The sequence below is a fragment of the Perca fluviatilis genome, chromosome 3, assembly GCF_010015445.1.
Source record: "Perca fluviatilis chromosome 3, GENO_Pfluv_1.0, whole genome shotgun sequence".
Classification (NCBI taxonomy): Eukaryota; Metazoa; Chordata; class Actinopteri; order Perciformes; family Percidae; genus Perca; species Perca fluviatilis.
Window position 1 is genome coordinate 24,585,137 of NC_053114.1, and position 14,302 is coordinate 24,599,438.

Sequence of the window (14,302 nt, forward strand, 5' to 3'; positions counted from 1 at the left end):
ATACAGAGAGAGTTACCAACGGCCGCTGGGGCAGATGAACTCACGCTAGTCTCTTTTCTGTAAATAGGCTACAATTAAACCTTCGTGAGTAGAAAGTCAATACTTATCAATGCACTCACCTGTGTAGACCGGCATAAACATGTAGAAAGCGATATTTCAATCTGCTCAGTCCACCGCGCTGTTTTACGCAAACACAGCTCTACTCTGCAAATAGCGAATTTTTACAAACAGGCTAAAACAAAAGCTGTTGGTTTGTAATCTAACTGTTTATCTTAGGTTGCCTAAGTAATTTTGACAAATTCTTGTAAACCTCACTGTTGGCTGAACAAACCAAACTCTCCGCTAGAGCGGACAATCTGGAGCTACTTAATATGCACGTGAATGGCGCGATCGTTCTGTTCGAGTGATGATGATGATGCTGGTTGTATTATTTTGCAACAACATCATTTCATTGCAAATGAGGCATACATGACGAGTGCATAGCCTGCTTATCAGGCCATTCATCATTAAAGCTGGGCTTTTCCACGTCAACTTTTTGCTTCAGCCTCTTTGACAGTGACATGTTTACCTGACAACAGCCTTTCTTTATGCAAGCATTTTCCACCAATCAGGATGCTGCATACTACAATAATTTTTCCATAATCACAGACTTTAACCATCACTCCTCAGTGAACTGCCTCCTAGTCTGAGATCGTTTTCTAGTTAAAGAACCAGTTATCATTATGGAGTTTCCATGTTTTTTAGGAGTTCGCTCGCACTAATACATGTAAAAACAATATATATATATATAGCATTAATTCAGTAAGAAAGTTAAAATTTCAAACAAGAATAGGCGTATTAGTTATAAATTCATTTTATTTTCTTTATTTGAAAGTCCGGCCGCCAGAGTGCTTAGAAAAATTCTGAAAAAAATGTAGTTGATGATCCCTGCTGTAGACTCTCTGTCCAGTCAGAGACATATATTGTGTAATTGATGTTTTCAGTTCAATTAATTAAATCCAAGTAAATGGAGCACTTACAAGATGTCACCAAAATCACTCTGTCCCCTTTAAATCTTTCAGAAAATGATGTAAGTGTATCGAATTATATCGAATCGTATCGTTGGCTGAATATCATGATATATATCGTATCGTGAGTTGAATATCGTGTATCGTATCCTGAGATTAGTGTATCGCTACAGCCCTAGTTTACATGTACAGAATTTGTGGGTGTAACCATCCAGGCTTTAAATACTAGGTTAGCCTATGTGTTAGTAAGGAGCACTTAGGAACACAAGACAGTAACTGCAATTATTTAAATTGCTGGATCATGCATATAACAGCACTGCATAATGATTTACCTTTATTTCCTGCTTTGCCTGCCTTTTTGTGGTTGTGTGTGAGAGTAAAACAGATTCATAGGAGGTCTCAGTGTCACTCTCTCTAGTGTCAGTTTAGCACAAACATTTTCCAAAAGGAGAGGAATGAGGAGAGGTTTTAATACACACTAAAAGTTGTTTTTTTTAAGTTTGATAAAAGGCATAAAATACAATTATTTAACTTAACTTATAGGGACCATCAACCTGTCAGGGACTAAGGATGGAAATTAGCCTAAGGCTATAATCCTGTTCTTCGAAATGTTCATTAATATACACGGCCCCTTTTTGAAATAAATAAACTTAAAAACTTAAAATATATACTAACAAGTAACAAAATGCTAACTCCTGCTCATGAATCAAACTGTTAACAGCATAATAATTGTTCAAGCCATTTACAGGTCTGTAAATTATTGGAGAGGACACAATTTCTTCTGTTTTAGTCTTGATTCTTCCAAATGTCCGATAGCCACTCAAACTCTCCATGCAATGTTGTATATAAAGGTTTTTTTCTTGTGATATTAACTGTGAGCAATATAGCCAGTTGTTGTGCTGTAAGATTATAACTGCAGCTTCTATATGTGCATGAAAGATCAGAAGACACACAAGACAAGATGAATGCCATACCATTTCATTATCAGGCAAGGTCCCATGGCGCTGCCCTAATGACAAGTTCAACAATTAGGACTGCATGTTGTATGTGTCTCCTTTAGAGAATATCAGATAGGAATCTTTATTAAACAGTGTTTGATAAATCCCTCTGTCATTTAGAATTAAACACATTACCAACAGCAGCATGCACATCTGAATAGAAGGCCTGCTTTACATTTCAGAGTACACACAGGGCATTCCTATGCCTACAAAGAAGGCCTTCAGAGAGAGAGAGAGAGAGAGAGAGAGAGAGAGAGAGAGAGAGAGAGAGAGACTGGGTGTGCAAGGAGCTAAATCTTTGACAGAGCACAACGCAGGCCTTGCAAAGTCTGTTTAATGTTGTCTTTAGAAATATCTAACCCACATGGTGAATAAGCCCCAGTGATGGCTGAAGTTTTGAAACTGACCAAAAGGGCTGTGATGGCTGAAGTTTGATAACCAGGGTGTCAAGTAAGCGGTTAAGCAGAAGAGCGAATGTGTCTTACTCTCAAATATGATAAGTATGACAGCATTCATAGATTCCCATGATGATTTTCGTACACTCAATCAATAACACTGCTGTTTTAATGCATTAATGCAATATAAAAAGGACAGTGAATTTACTTCTTGACATTATTCTGATTTTGCTGTCAAAATTTCTAGATTAATTAAATGTAATAAAACTAAGGAAGAGTGGTTAACATTATCGACAACTTGACTGCAAATAAGCATTGGTGTTTGTACCTCACAGTACATGCAGATATTGACATATTCACAGCCATTGACCAGCTCTAGAGTTATAGAAAAATCTAATCATTTTGGATGAGACGACATACTGCCATTTAGTGTTCGGTATGCTCATCATGGACACTGAGATATCATCCGTTATCCTCATCTCATACACAAATTCATTTAGTTATCCTCGCACTTTAAACCATTCCGTGAATTTTCTCTTGCTGGAATAATTTGTTTGATTAGACGGTTTTACAACCAGAAAGGAAAGGTCTCTGCATTAATTATGTACTGTATAAATCTGGCACAGAAGAAAAGAAAACAAAAAAAAATATTTTTTGAATATGCTTCATAAATAGAATATTAATTAATTGAGCAACAGAGTTGTATGGCTCTTTGCTGCCATCTTGAGCATATGAACAGACATTACATATTTTAGATAGAAGTTTGAACTCTTAATAAATCAATAGAGCAATATGGTTTTATGAAGTTAGTGGAGTCTTGGCATTTGCAAACAATGTCCTTTGAAAGGTTGTTTGGTTTTGATTTGCACTTAGGCTGATGGTCAGTAGGAGATATAATAAGCAGTTATTAGAGTGACATTTACACTGGAAAAATAGACTAGTAAGGCTTGAAAAATAATAGTAATAGGCTGTTTATGAACGAAAAATAAAATCTTTTTATATGAATCTAGAAAGATTTTAAAACCTTTTTTCTTTTTTCTTTTTAAAGGGGGGGAGGGAAAGCTTATGTTTGTATGTGCAAACATAAGGTGCCTGTGTGTGCGAATGTGAAAAACTATTGCTCAGCCAAAGACTGTTTATGGAGTACAATCACGAGTGGATTGAGTGTTTTTGTATTTCCAACTATTTCAACAGAGTGATGCATCTTCTCATCAGATGATTCTGCCACTCATTTCAGGAGTCAAAATCTCCCGGTTAAAATTTAATTAATATCATATCAATAAATTACGCAGCTCAACTTCTAGTTCTGATCTGGAAAATAAGGTGTGCCCAAAGTCAGTATAGGCTAATGGTATTTCTATGTGTAAATACTTATTTAATCAACATATTCTGCTGATATCTATACATTTTTACTGATCGTTCAGCATCTTTAACACAAAAGCTTCTTTGAGGATGAATCAAGTGCTACCTCTCATTTGTAGCTACAATTTGTTCACAAGGTGGAGGGTGGGGGTGTGGCTTTGACCAACCGCCACTTGACATGGTGCTCTTTGGATACTTTTATATAGACCTTAGTGGTCCCCACATACTGTATCTGAAGTCTCTTTCCCGAAATTCAGGCTTGGTGCAGAATTACGTAATAAGCTCAAGCCCACGTTAGCCAATCAGAATCCCGAAAATAGCAACAACAGCAACGAATCCCTTCCTCTTTCTCTCGCTCGGCTGCCTAAACCTCAGTTTGTCTCAGTTTACATGCAAACTGGCAAACGAAGATTTCAAAAATCTCCACTCTGGCCGGAGGTTTTAGAAGAACTCTGTTTCCGAGGCGAATTCTCCGTTTGCGTGTAAACGAAGGGTACAAACGAAGGGAAATGTCTCCGTTTGTAAAACTAACCATGTACGTGTAAACAGGGTCTTAGTATGTGCCATTTCTGGGTCTGTAGCTATTGAGGAGGAAAGAGGGAGGGGGGACAAGGTGGAGGGTGGGGGTGTGGCCTTGACCAACTGCCACTTTGCTAGTTTGAAAGCCATGATGTCTCTCTCTCATTGGTGGGCCAAATTCCCTGGGCGGGCAAAGCAGAGAAAGGGGAGGTAACCTTCCAGATTGGCCCATCTGAGCTTTCATTTTCTCAAAGGCAGAGCAGGATACCCAGGGCTCGGTTTACACCTATCACCATTTCTAGCGACTGGGGGACCATAGGCAGGCTGCACATTAATGTTAAAAAACCTCATAAAGTGAAATTTTCATGCCATGGAACCTTTAATTAAAAGGTTGCTACTCAAAACAGTTTCTGTGTTCTCAACCAGCTTTTTATAGTTACCTCCGCCAAGGAGGTTATGTTTTCGGTTCGGTTTGTCGGTTTGTTTGTTTGTTTGTTGGTTTGTTTGTCTGTCAGCAGGATTACAGAAAAACGAATGGCCGGATTTTCATGAAACTTTGGTAATATTGCAAGATAGGGCGATTGTCCTGCATTCATGTGGTTTCGGATTAATTGGAAAAACGATAGGGGCATGCTTTGACGGAGGTCTGCGCTCTCCAAGAGAGCCCTTGTAGTTATTTATAATTTTAGTAACTTTCAAAAAGGTTAACGCTAAACATGCATAGATTTACTAAGAGCTTTGACAGGATACAGATTAAATAAAAAGATTTGATACTGGATTGAGATAAATACAATGCTAAAACCCCAATCCTAATTTTAAAGCCTTAAAATAATTAGGAGACAGTTTAAAACGGTATGCATTCATGAAGCACACACAGCATCCCTGTCCTTTGTTCGGGCACCAGTGCCCCTAAAAAATAAATGTGAGCATAGAGCCCTGGTGAGGTTATTTTTCTCTTTGAATTTAATGCTATGCACAAAGGTTATCTTGAAATCTTGGAAGTCTTTGGTAATATCCAAATGAAGGGTATCTAGATCAAATACAAAGGTTTCATTACCACTGACATGTAGGAAGCCAAATTAGGCCCTGAAATCACATTAAATTAAACCCAGAAGACTTGGTTGCAGTGTTCACCATAGCGCATTATGAATATAATATGAAAGCGTTTTATTATTGAAAAGGCTCTTCAAGCCGGCAGAATGTGTTTTTGGGAACTGAGAATAGGCGTATGTTTGGCAAACGTTGAGGCCACATTAGCATAGACAACCTCACTGACAGAATGAACGCTTTAATTCAGCACAACACGTCACTGATGTACTGTATGGACAGAGGAAAAGGTTAAGAGAACAGTTGAAATCAAATTAGTATTAGAGTAGATTATGGCCAATGGATTTATAGATTTTTATGTTGTCAGACAAACACACATGATGCAAATTGAGAAAGTCAGTATATTTTGAGAGAATCCTGATGTCCAAAATGTTAGTGTGTATTAATATTCATAATCAAATATTTTGTACACAGTATATCAGAACACTAAATACCTTGATTAGATTAGTATTGTTCTGTATAATACTGCAGAGTATATGAACCTCCCCTGTGCTGGCAGCTCAATCTCCCTTATATTTTGTTACATCTCAATAAGAAGTATGACTACACTATCCCCATTCTCTGACCACTAATGACATGAATGACATGCAGCACAGCAAATCTTTGCATGCTATATTATTATTTTGCCACATGGTGGCATTGCAGCGCAAAGAGAAGCAGATAGTGGGTTTACTATAATTCAGTTATAAATGCAGAAATACTAAATAGATAAACACAAGAAATGACATGGAAATATTTAAAATGGCTAGGTTTAGCCATTTCAAAATGTGTAATGATTGATAGTGTCAAGTGCATTTTGGTAGCTAATAGAACCCAGAGGGATTCTGGTTTGATCGCTGGACTGGCAGAATAAATCTAAGTGAAGAAAATTAATGAGCAGAGCTTGTCACATCCTCATTACCACCACTGAGGGGCCCTTGAGCAAGGCTCTCAACCCCCAACTCCTCCAGTGGAGCTGATTTGTGACAATCAGGTAAGCAGTGGTAGCAGTGGGTAGCTTCTAGGGGTAAATGTTGGTAACAGAGTGTCAAACAGGACGTAGTTTTTGAGATGGGTCATTTGGACATTTTGGATTTGTTTGAATCAAAAGCAAAAGGTCAGCATCTGATACAAACATGCATCTGACAGTTGCTTTTCAACATAATCCATTTCCATTGTAGGGCCCAACTGACACTACCTTCTTGAGACATTGCAGGCGACGTAGTGAATTTTTGAGCTGGAATGAAAATAGACCTTTTCTGTGGATTGTGTACCAATTTTGCAGCGATAGGACAATGCAAAATGTACTCAGATTACTGCTTTCCTAAACAAATAACTTCATTAAAGAACATTTTTATACATGCAATGTATTATATTGCCAACTAATTCTAGAAATGAACACTGAGAAAATAAAATAAATAGCTCAATAAACATGTTCAGTATCAGTTGCTTACCATTTAAATAAAGAATAAAGAAACAAAATAAATAGCTACGACAGCATTTCTAAATCACTTAAAGCATTGTTTTTTCTTCATTAAATGTTGCATGCATATCGGAAAACATATATGCCAATACCGATACCAATATAGAGCTGGGTGATATGGGAAAAAAATCAAATATCCCGATATTTTTGACCAAATACATCAATGTCGATATTGCGGCGATACTGCAATGATACTGTAGGGTTGACTATTGATGCTTTCACAATATATTTACACAATGAGAGTTTTGATAATTAATCACCAATAATGTGGATACAATGACTAAGTGTATAAAGGCAAATAATAGAGCAGCTACAACAGCCTGGTAAGTTCAGAAAATGCCATCACTTTATTGTAATGCAGCTTTTTTAACCAGGAAAAGACCACAGTTGTGTCATATCACGATATAACGATATCCAAAATTTAAGAGGATATCTAGCCTCATACATTGATATAATATCGAGACATTGCCCAGCCCCATACAAATATGTCTGTGATAGACCAATATCGGCCGATAATATTGGCCAACCAGGGCTCTAGAGTGCGACCAATTTGGTCCCAAATGCGACCAAAATTTGTAAGGGTGCGACCAAGATTTTTCCTAGGTCGCACCGGTGCACCTAACGTCCTTGCATCCGCTGCCTCTCCACGAACGAAGCAAGGTCGTTTATATCGATATGGTTTAATGTTGCGTTACATGACCCATTCCTTCTGGAAAGCCGTGCCTGTGTTTGGATCTCTCCTCTGCGCAGCCCGCCCCGACTCACTCACGGTTCCCCTGCAACATGGAGAGCCACAGCACCGCCGGTCCAAACTGCTGACAATAGTCTACAGTTTTAATTGTTATTAACACAGCTGTATATGGTTAAGTATGAGAGGGAAACCTGTATTGGTACCAGTGTTTCCGCTGGTAACTCTCTGTTATTGCGGCCGCCACGGCGTAAAAAAACATTAGAAGTTATTAAATGCAACTAACTTCAGTTCGTTGAGTAATAGCGTGTAAGACTGAGCCTGCTGGATCATAGTTCATAAAAATGCAGCGCAGTGACGATACAGACATTTCATAGCCTACACAAGACGTGTGTAATGCCGCAGACCCGCCAAAGCGCATTCGACCCGTGCTGGACCGATTCATAATGAGTCAGCCGAAGAGGAGTAGAATACGCTTCAGTCCATCGTACTCCCTCTGTCTTTCGGGCTGTTTTTTTTTTTTTTTTTTTTTTTTAAGATTTCGGCCTTTATTTTGATAGGAAAGCTGAAGACATGAAAGGGGAGAGAGAGGGGGGATGACATGTAGGAAAGGGCCGCAGGTCGGAGTCGAACCTCTATATTTACAAACTGAGCTGTCCGGGCATCCTCTTTCTCTTTTAATCAATCAGTCTGTTATTGTTGTTGAAAACAAGTGAAGGAGCTTTCTCAGAAATATATTTTTTAATATATCCTAGGCTATTCATTTCAGATAACTTTCATTTACATGTGTTGCAGCTGTATATTTTCAAACTGGTAAAGGAAACCCTGTCTTTGCATTTTATTTTAATCACAATCTGTTTTAATAAAAGAGCTTGTGAAAAGTGGCTTTGACTTAAAACTGAACATTTAGCCCACTTTCTAAAAAAATACAGAGCTATATATCGTGTATCGCCATTCAGCGCTAATGGCGATGAGAGGAAAAAATTGGGTGCACGTGAATTTTGCACCTAAATAAAAAAGTTAGGCGCACCAGTGCAACCAAGGCAAAAAGTTAGTCTGGAGCCCTGCCAACCGATCTGTCTAGCACTATTCCATTGTCCTGGCAATGTTAAGACAGGGTTTCATGGACATAGTGTTGCCTTTTCTCCTCTGTGATGGAAGCTAAACTTATCGTTCCATATAGAAAGGTTTTGTACCAAACAACCAGCCGGCAAGCACAAAAAGTCTGTGTTCCTATGCTAAACAAGCTAACCAGCATACAGTTTGTCATCCAGATGGTGATGAGGCGAAAGTGACAGACGTTGTCCCCAGACACACGTAGCATCTTGAAGAGCTTCTCTAAGGCTCTGAACTAACTCTAACACTAGCCCTCATCTCCTTCATTAGCTCTGTTTGGGGGTTTGCACATGGCTACTCACATCCAAGTAGCCACATTCTCGTCTGTCTAATCAACTGAGATATGTGGTGTCTGTCAACACTCAGGGGAGAAAGATGCAACTTTTAAACACATCCTTTCTCTTGAACATGTTTCAACCACCACAGGATCAAGTTTGACTTTTCAATATTTACAACATCTTGTAGACTGCATATTAAAAAAAAAAGTTTATGGAAAGTTTGGAGTAGGCATTTACTTTCTTTCAAGCACTGGCAATCACACACCATGTGACTAGTTGTTTTGCCTATGTAGTTTGTTGTTAAGTTCATTTATTTGTTAAACTTCAAACATATTTGGTATAGTACAGCAGACAAGTGCACAGACAATCCCTGCTGAAAGCTTACAGTACATTTAGTGTTTAGTGAGAAAGTAAAAAAAAAGGGAAACATCAAAAAAGCAGGGCTGATAAAATGGCAGAAACTATCCAAGCTATAATGATACCTAGGATCAGTAACAATGAAACACCCAAACACATGTCACCCAAATATGTGTCAGGCCCTATTTTATACAGTCTATGGTCAGGCCTGACTGACACAGGTCTGCAATTGGAGGATACTGGCTATACTGGGTTTCAGGTGATCGCATCAATGACACGGTGTCATTGTTAATAAATACTCTGCGACCATCATATGTCCAGTGGACACACAGGACAGTTCTAAAACTGCTACCAGATACCCAGATCCCCACATTTTAAGAACACATCGGTAAACGTAATGTCCAACAATCGAAAACTGTATACAGTGCCTTGCGAAAGTATTCGGCCCCCTTGAACTTTTCGACCTTTTGCCACATTTCAGGCTTCAAACATAAAGATATAAAACTGTAATTTTTTGTGAAGAATCAACAACAAGTGGGACACAATCATGAAGTGGAACGAAATTTATTGGATATTTCAAACTTTTTTAACAAATAAAAAACTGAAAAATTGGACGTGCAAAATTATTCAGCCCCTTTACTTTCAGTGCAGCAAACTCTCTCCAGAAGTTCAGTGAGGATCTCTGAATGATCCAATGTTGACCTACATGACTAATGATGATAAATAGAATCCAGCTGTGTGTAATCAAGTCTCCGTATAAATGCACCTGCTCTGTGATAGTCTCAGAGGTCCGTTTAAAGCGCAGAAAGCATCATGAAGAACAAGGAACACACCAGGCTGGTCCGAGATACTGTTGTGGAGAAGTTTAAAGCCGGATTTGGATACAAAAATATTTCCCAAGCTTTAAACATCCCAAGGAGCACTGTGCAAGCGATAATATTGAAATGGAAGGAGTATCAGACCACTACAAATCTACGAAGACCCGGCCGTCCCTCTAAACTTTCAGCTCATACAATGAGAAGACTGATCAGAGATGCAGCCAAGAGGCCCATGATCACTCTGGAGATCTACAGCTGAGGTGGGAGACTCTGTCCATAGGACAACAATCAGTCGTATACTGCACAAATCTGGCCTTTATGGAAGAGTGGCAAGAAGAAAGCCATTTCTTAAAGATATCCATAAAAAGTGTCGTTTAAAGTTTGCCACAAGCCACCTGGGAGACACACCAAACATGTGGAAGAAGGTGCTGTGGTCAGATGAAACCAAAATCGAACTTTTTGGCAACAATGCAAAACGTTATGTTGTGTCGTAAAAGCAACACAGCTCATCACCCTGAACACACCATCCCCACTGTCAAACATGGTGGTGGCAGCATCATGGTTTGGGCCTGCTTTTCTTCAGCAGGGACAGGGAAGATGGTTAAAATTGATGGGAAGATGGATGGAGCCAAATACAGGACCATTCTGGAAGAAAACCTGATGGAGTCTGCAAAAGACCTGAGACTGGGACGGAGATTTGTCTTCCAACAAGACAATGATCCAGAACATAAAGCAAAATCTACAATGGAATGGTTCACAAATAAACATATCCAGGTGTTAGAATGGCCAAGTCAAAGTCCAGACCTGAATCCAATTGAGAATCTGTGGAAAGAACTGAAAACTGCTGTTCACAAACGCTCTCCATCCAACCTCACTGAGCTTGAGCTGTTTTGCAAGGAGGAATGGGCAAAAATGTCAGTCTCTCGATGTGCAAAACTGATAGAGACATACCCCAAGCCACTTACAGCTGTAATCGCAGCAAAAGGTGGCGCTACAAAGTATTAACTTAAGGGGGCTGAATAATTTTGCACGCCCAATTTTTCAGTTTTTTATTTGCTAAAAAAGTTTGAAATATCCAATAAATTTCGTTCCACTTCATGATTGTGTCCCACTTGTTGTTGATTCTTCACAAAAAATTACAGTTTTATATCTTTATGTTTGAAGCCTGAAATGTGGCAAAAGGTCGAAAAGTTCAAGGGGGCCGAATACTTTCGCAAGGCACTGTACAAATGTGTCAGTAAAAGTGGCCAAACCTACCGTACAAATTTTGCTGACATTGATAAAGAGTACATATTACTTATCTACACCACTCCCTAACAAGTCACACTTTCATTTAGGTGTCCCACCTACCTCAACAACCACCCTTATCATTTCTCCCTATTGTGGTCAACATCTGATTAGAGTTCATGTTTAGAAACAAACAGACTAATGCCCACGTTGTACATTGCTACAGTGCATTTGTGTCATGTTGTAATATTCCCTTGTTGTTGATATATTAAGTTATAAAAAAAAATTAAAAAAAGGATAGAAGCATATTTTCCCTAAAGAGATTCGAGAATGGAGGAGTCAAACAACTGGTAGAACAAGCACATCAATTAGGAAAGACTAGGAGCTGTGACGCTCAGGGTCTGTTACACAGGAACTCTAGAGAAAAAGTGACAATACCCAAGGGGGTTGAGAAGCCTATAACAAATGGTTCCAGGGGATATCCTTTGCTCTGCAAGAAAAGGTCAAAGTAACATTTGCTATAACAAACCATTTTCAAAAGTGGAGGACCCAATATCAGACAGATGTTAGAGAGAGCAAAACCCTGTACATATTTATTTTTGTTGGCCTTTGATTATAAAGGACACTTACAAGATGCAGAAACTAATTCTAAGTTGTTATACCCCACAGTAACCAACAATTTAAATATGTTGAACCAAAAAAGCATTCTTTTCTTAGCCTGAAAAACCACCAGTTTAATTTGCTCTGGCTACATCTGGCTAGCCTGGCTCCGCCCTCCTACGTACTTCCGCTCAATCTTCATTTCCCTTCAGTACTACGTCTGGGTTCGCGGTATAGTCTTGGGTTTTCTCCTTCAAAATTGTTGGCGGTCCAATCAGCAAACAGAGGGAGTGGCTGAGAACGATGATGTTGAGGCCGTGTGCTAGAGTTGCGGCAGAGAAAGATGCGAGCGAAGCCATTCGGTCTGTTGTGGCAACGGCGCCGAATATCCAGAAGTTAAAGCCCGAGCAAGAACAATCTTTGCTGAGTTGTGTTGGTGGCCATGATGTTGTGGCCCTACTCCCCACGGGATTCGGGAAAAGTTAGATTTTCCAGCTCGCTCCGTTAGTGGTGAAGGAGTTGGCTAAGGCTAACGCGATGCTAATGCTAAATATAAGCCGATAGTTGTTGTCGGTCTCCCCTCTTGTTGCACATGCGCATGACATATGTCACGACCAAACGTTAGCGATTGGTTATGGCAGATCCAGAGTGGCTCTGGGCAGATCCAATAGTTTTAAACTTCAACAGAGTACCCGCCTTCTCGGAAGTTAACACTTGTCAATGGAGAGTGGCCAGACTCTCTGTATAAATGAAATGTACGAGAGTCTGGTAGGACCAGGCTAACATCTGGCCCCCCTCGATTCAAAACAACTTTCCGATCAGTCCAGAACAGTTGTGATTGGCCCGTCCGTTTATCTCACATGGGGCGGGTTTAAGACAATGACTGATAGAGAAGGTGGTTGCCGGATGTAACTGGCATTCTCTGTCCAGCGCAAGGCACCAGGCTCACAAAACTCAGATCAAACGGTCAATCCAGGCTATGCTAATCAAATACGAATCAAGATTATGTTACTGTATTGCTTATTGTTTGTCTAAATGTTTTCAGAAACACATTTTAGTTTACCGTTTAGCTGTAATTTACATAGACAGTTAAATACATGGATCAACAGATCCCGTTGCTCTTGCCAGAGACCAGTGAAGGATATTAGAAGCACTTTTCTGGTGAGCGCTGAGCGTTACTGCGCAGCCGCAAACTGAGCTTGACTACGTAAATATGACGTGAGCAACCCGTCTGAAAGTTGTAAGTCTTCTGGTCGCTGTGCCAAGAGAAATCTCAATCATTCCCAATCTTGCAGAGACGGAGAGCGTAGGTATATGTAAGGAGATAAGATAGGCACAGGCTAATTATTGCTAACTAACATGCTAGTTAAAATTAGTAATTAAACTTAAACAGCTAATGTAAGTCGAAATTGCCTGCGAGCTTCTCCTGTACTATACGGTAATTCCTCTACTATGCGACAGTAAGTCGTGTGGTTATGACACAATCGTTAGCCTATTTTTACAAAAACGTCTGCTACAGAGCCATAACATGAGATACAAGGTAATGGAGCCTTTTATACATTGTCATGTTTCTTTAGAAATAAACAATGGACAAATAAGTCTTTAAACGCTTCAGATGTAAAGTTATTCGCTGTCAAAGTGACGTCAAAATGAATGGCAGTCAATGGGATGCTAATGGCGGGTGAGTGCTTGTTAGCATCAAAATGGCACCATAGGAGGTACGGGTTGTGAGGAGAGGCTTACCCCCTTGGTAATTTAAGAAGGTGACCCTGCCGCCACCTTTATCCTGCTTCAAAAACAGACCAAGCACCGCCCCAACTTGCACATGTCGCTCAGCGCTACATTGCTCTGATTGGTTGTAGATCAATTCCGTTGTGTCCAGAGGCATTTTGGTCTGCACAGTTGATAACGCACTTCGGGAAATCAAAATTGAACAGAGGTTCTAGGCTATGGGCAGGGTCATACATGCACAAAATTAACATTGACAATTATCCACATCCCGTTCACTTCCACTCTACGCGAGCAAAGGGGCGAATACAAAATTCGTTTCCAGTGCCAAATCAAATTTGCATCATGCAAGTTCAACTTTGGGGAACTTTGACCAGCAAAATCGGAGACGTTGATCATTGCTGTATCTAACCAGCCTGTATCGCCTCTGCAAGTGATGATCACTCACCTGCATTCACGCATGTGTGACCATGCCTTAATACGCATTTGCTAATTATTCTGGCTATGCCAGGCTAGTTTTTTCAGTTTCTTAAAAGATATGCATTTCAGTAACTACTGTGATAAAGTAAGTGGATTTTATCTTGAAAAAAAATCTAGTCTCTAAGACATTAGAAACCAAAGTTACAGTAGCTTGTAAGCA

General features: G+C 39.6%; 1 long non-coding RNA gene across 1 annotated transcript in view; it reads right to left on the reverse strand.

Annotated features, from left to right (window-relative positions):
• Positions 1-14,302, reverse strand: part of LOC120555393 — a 40,345-nt gene that overhangs the window by 24,845 nt on the left and 1,198 nt on the right. The gene's annotated exons all lie outside the window — the stretch shown is intronic.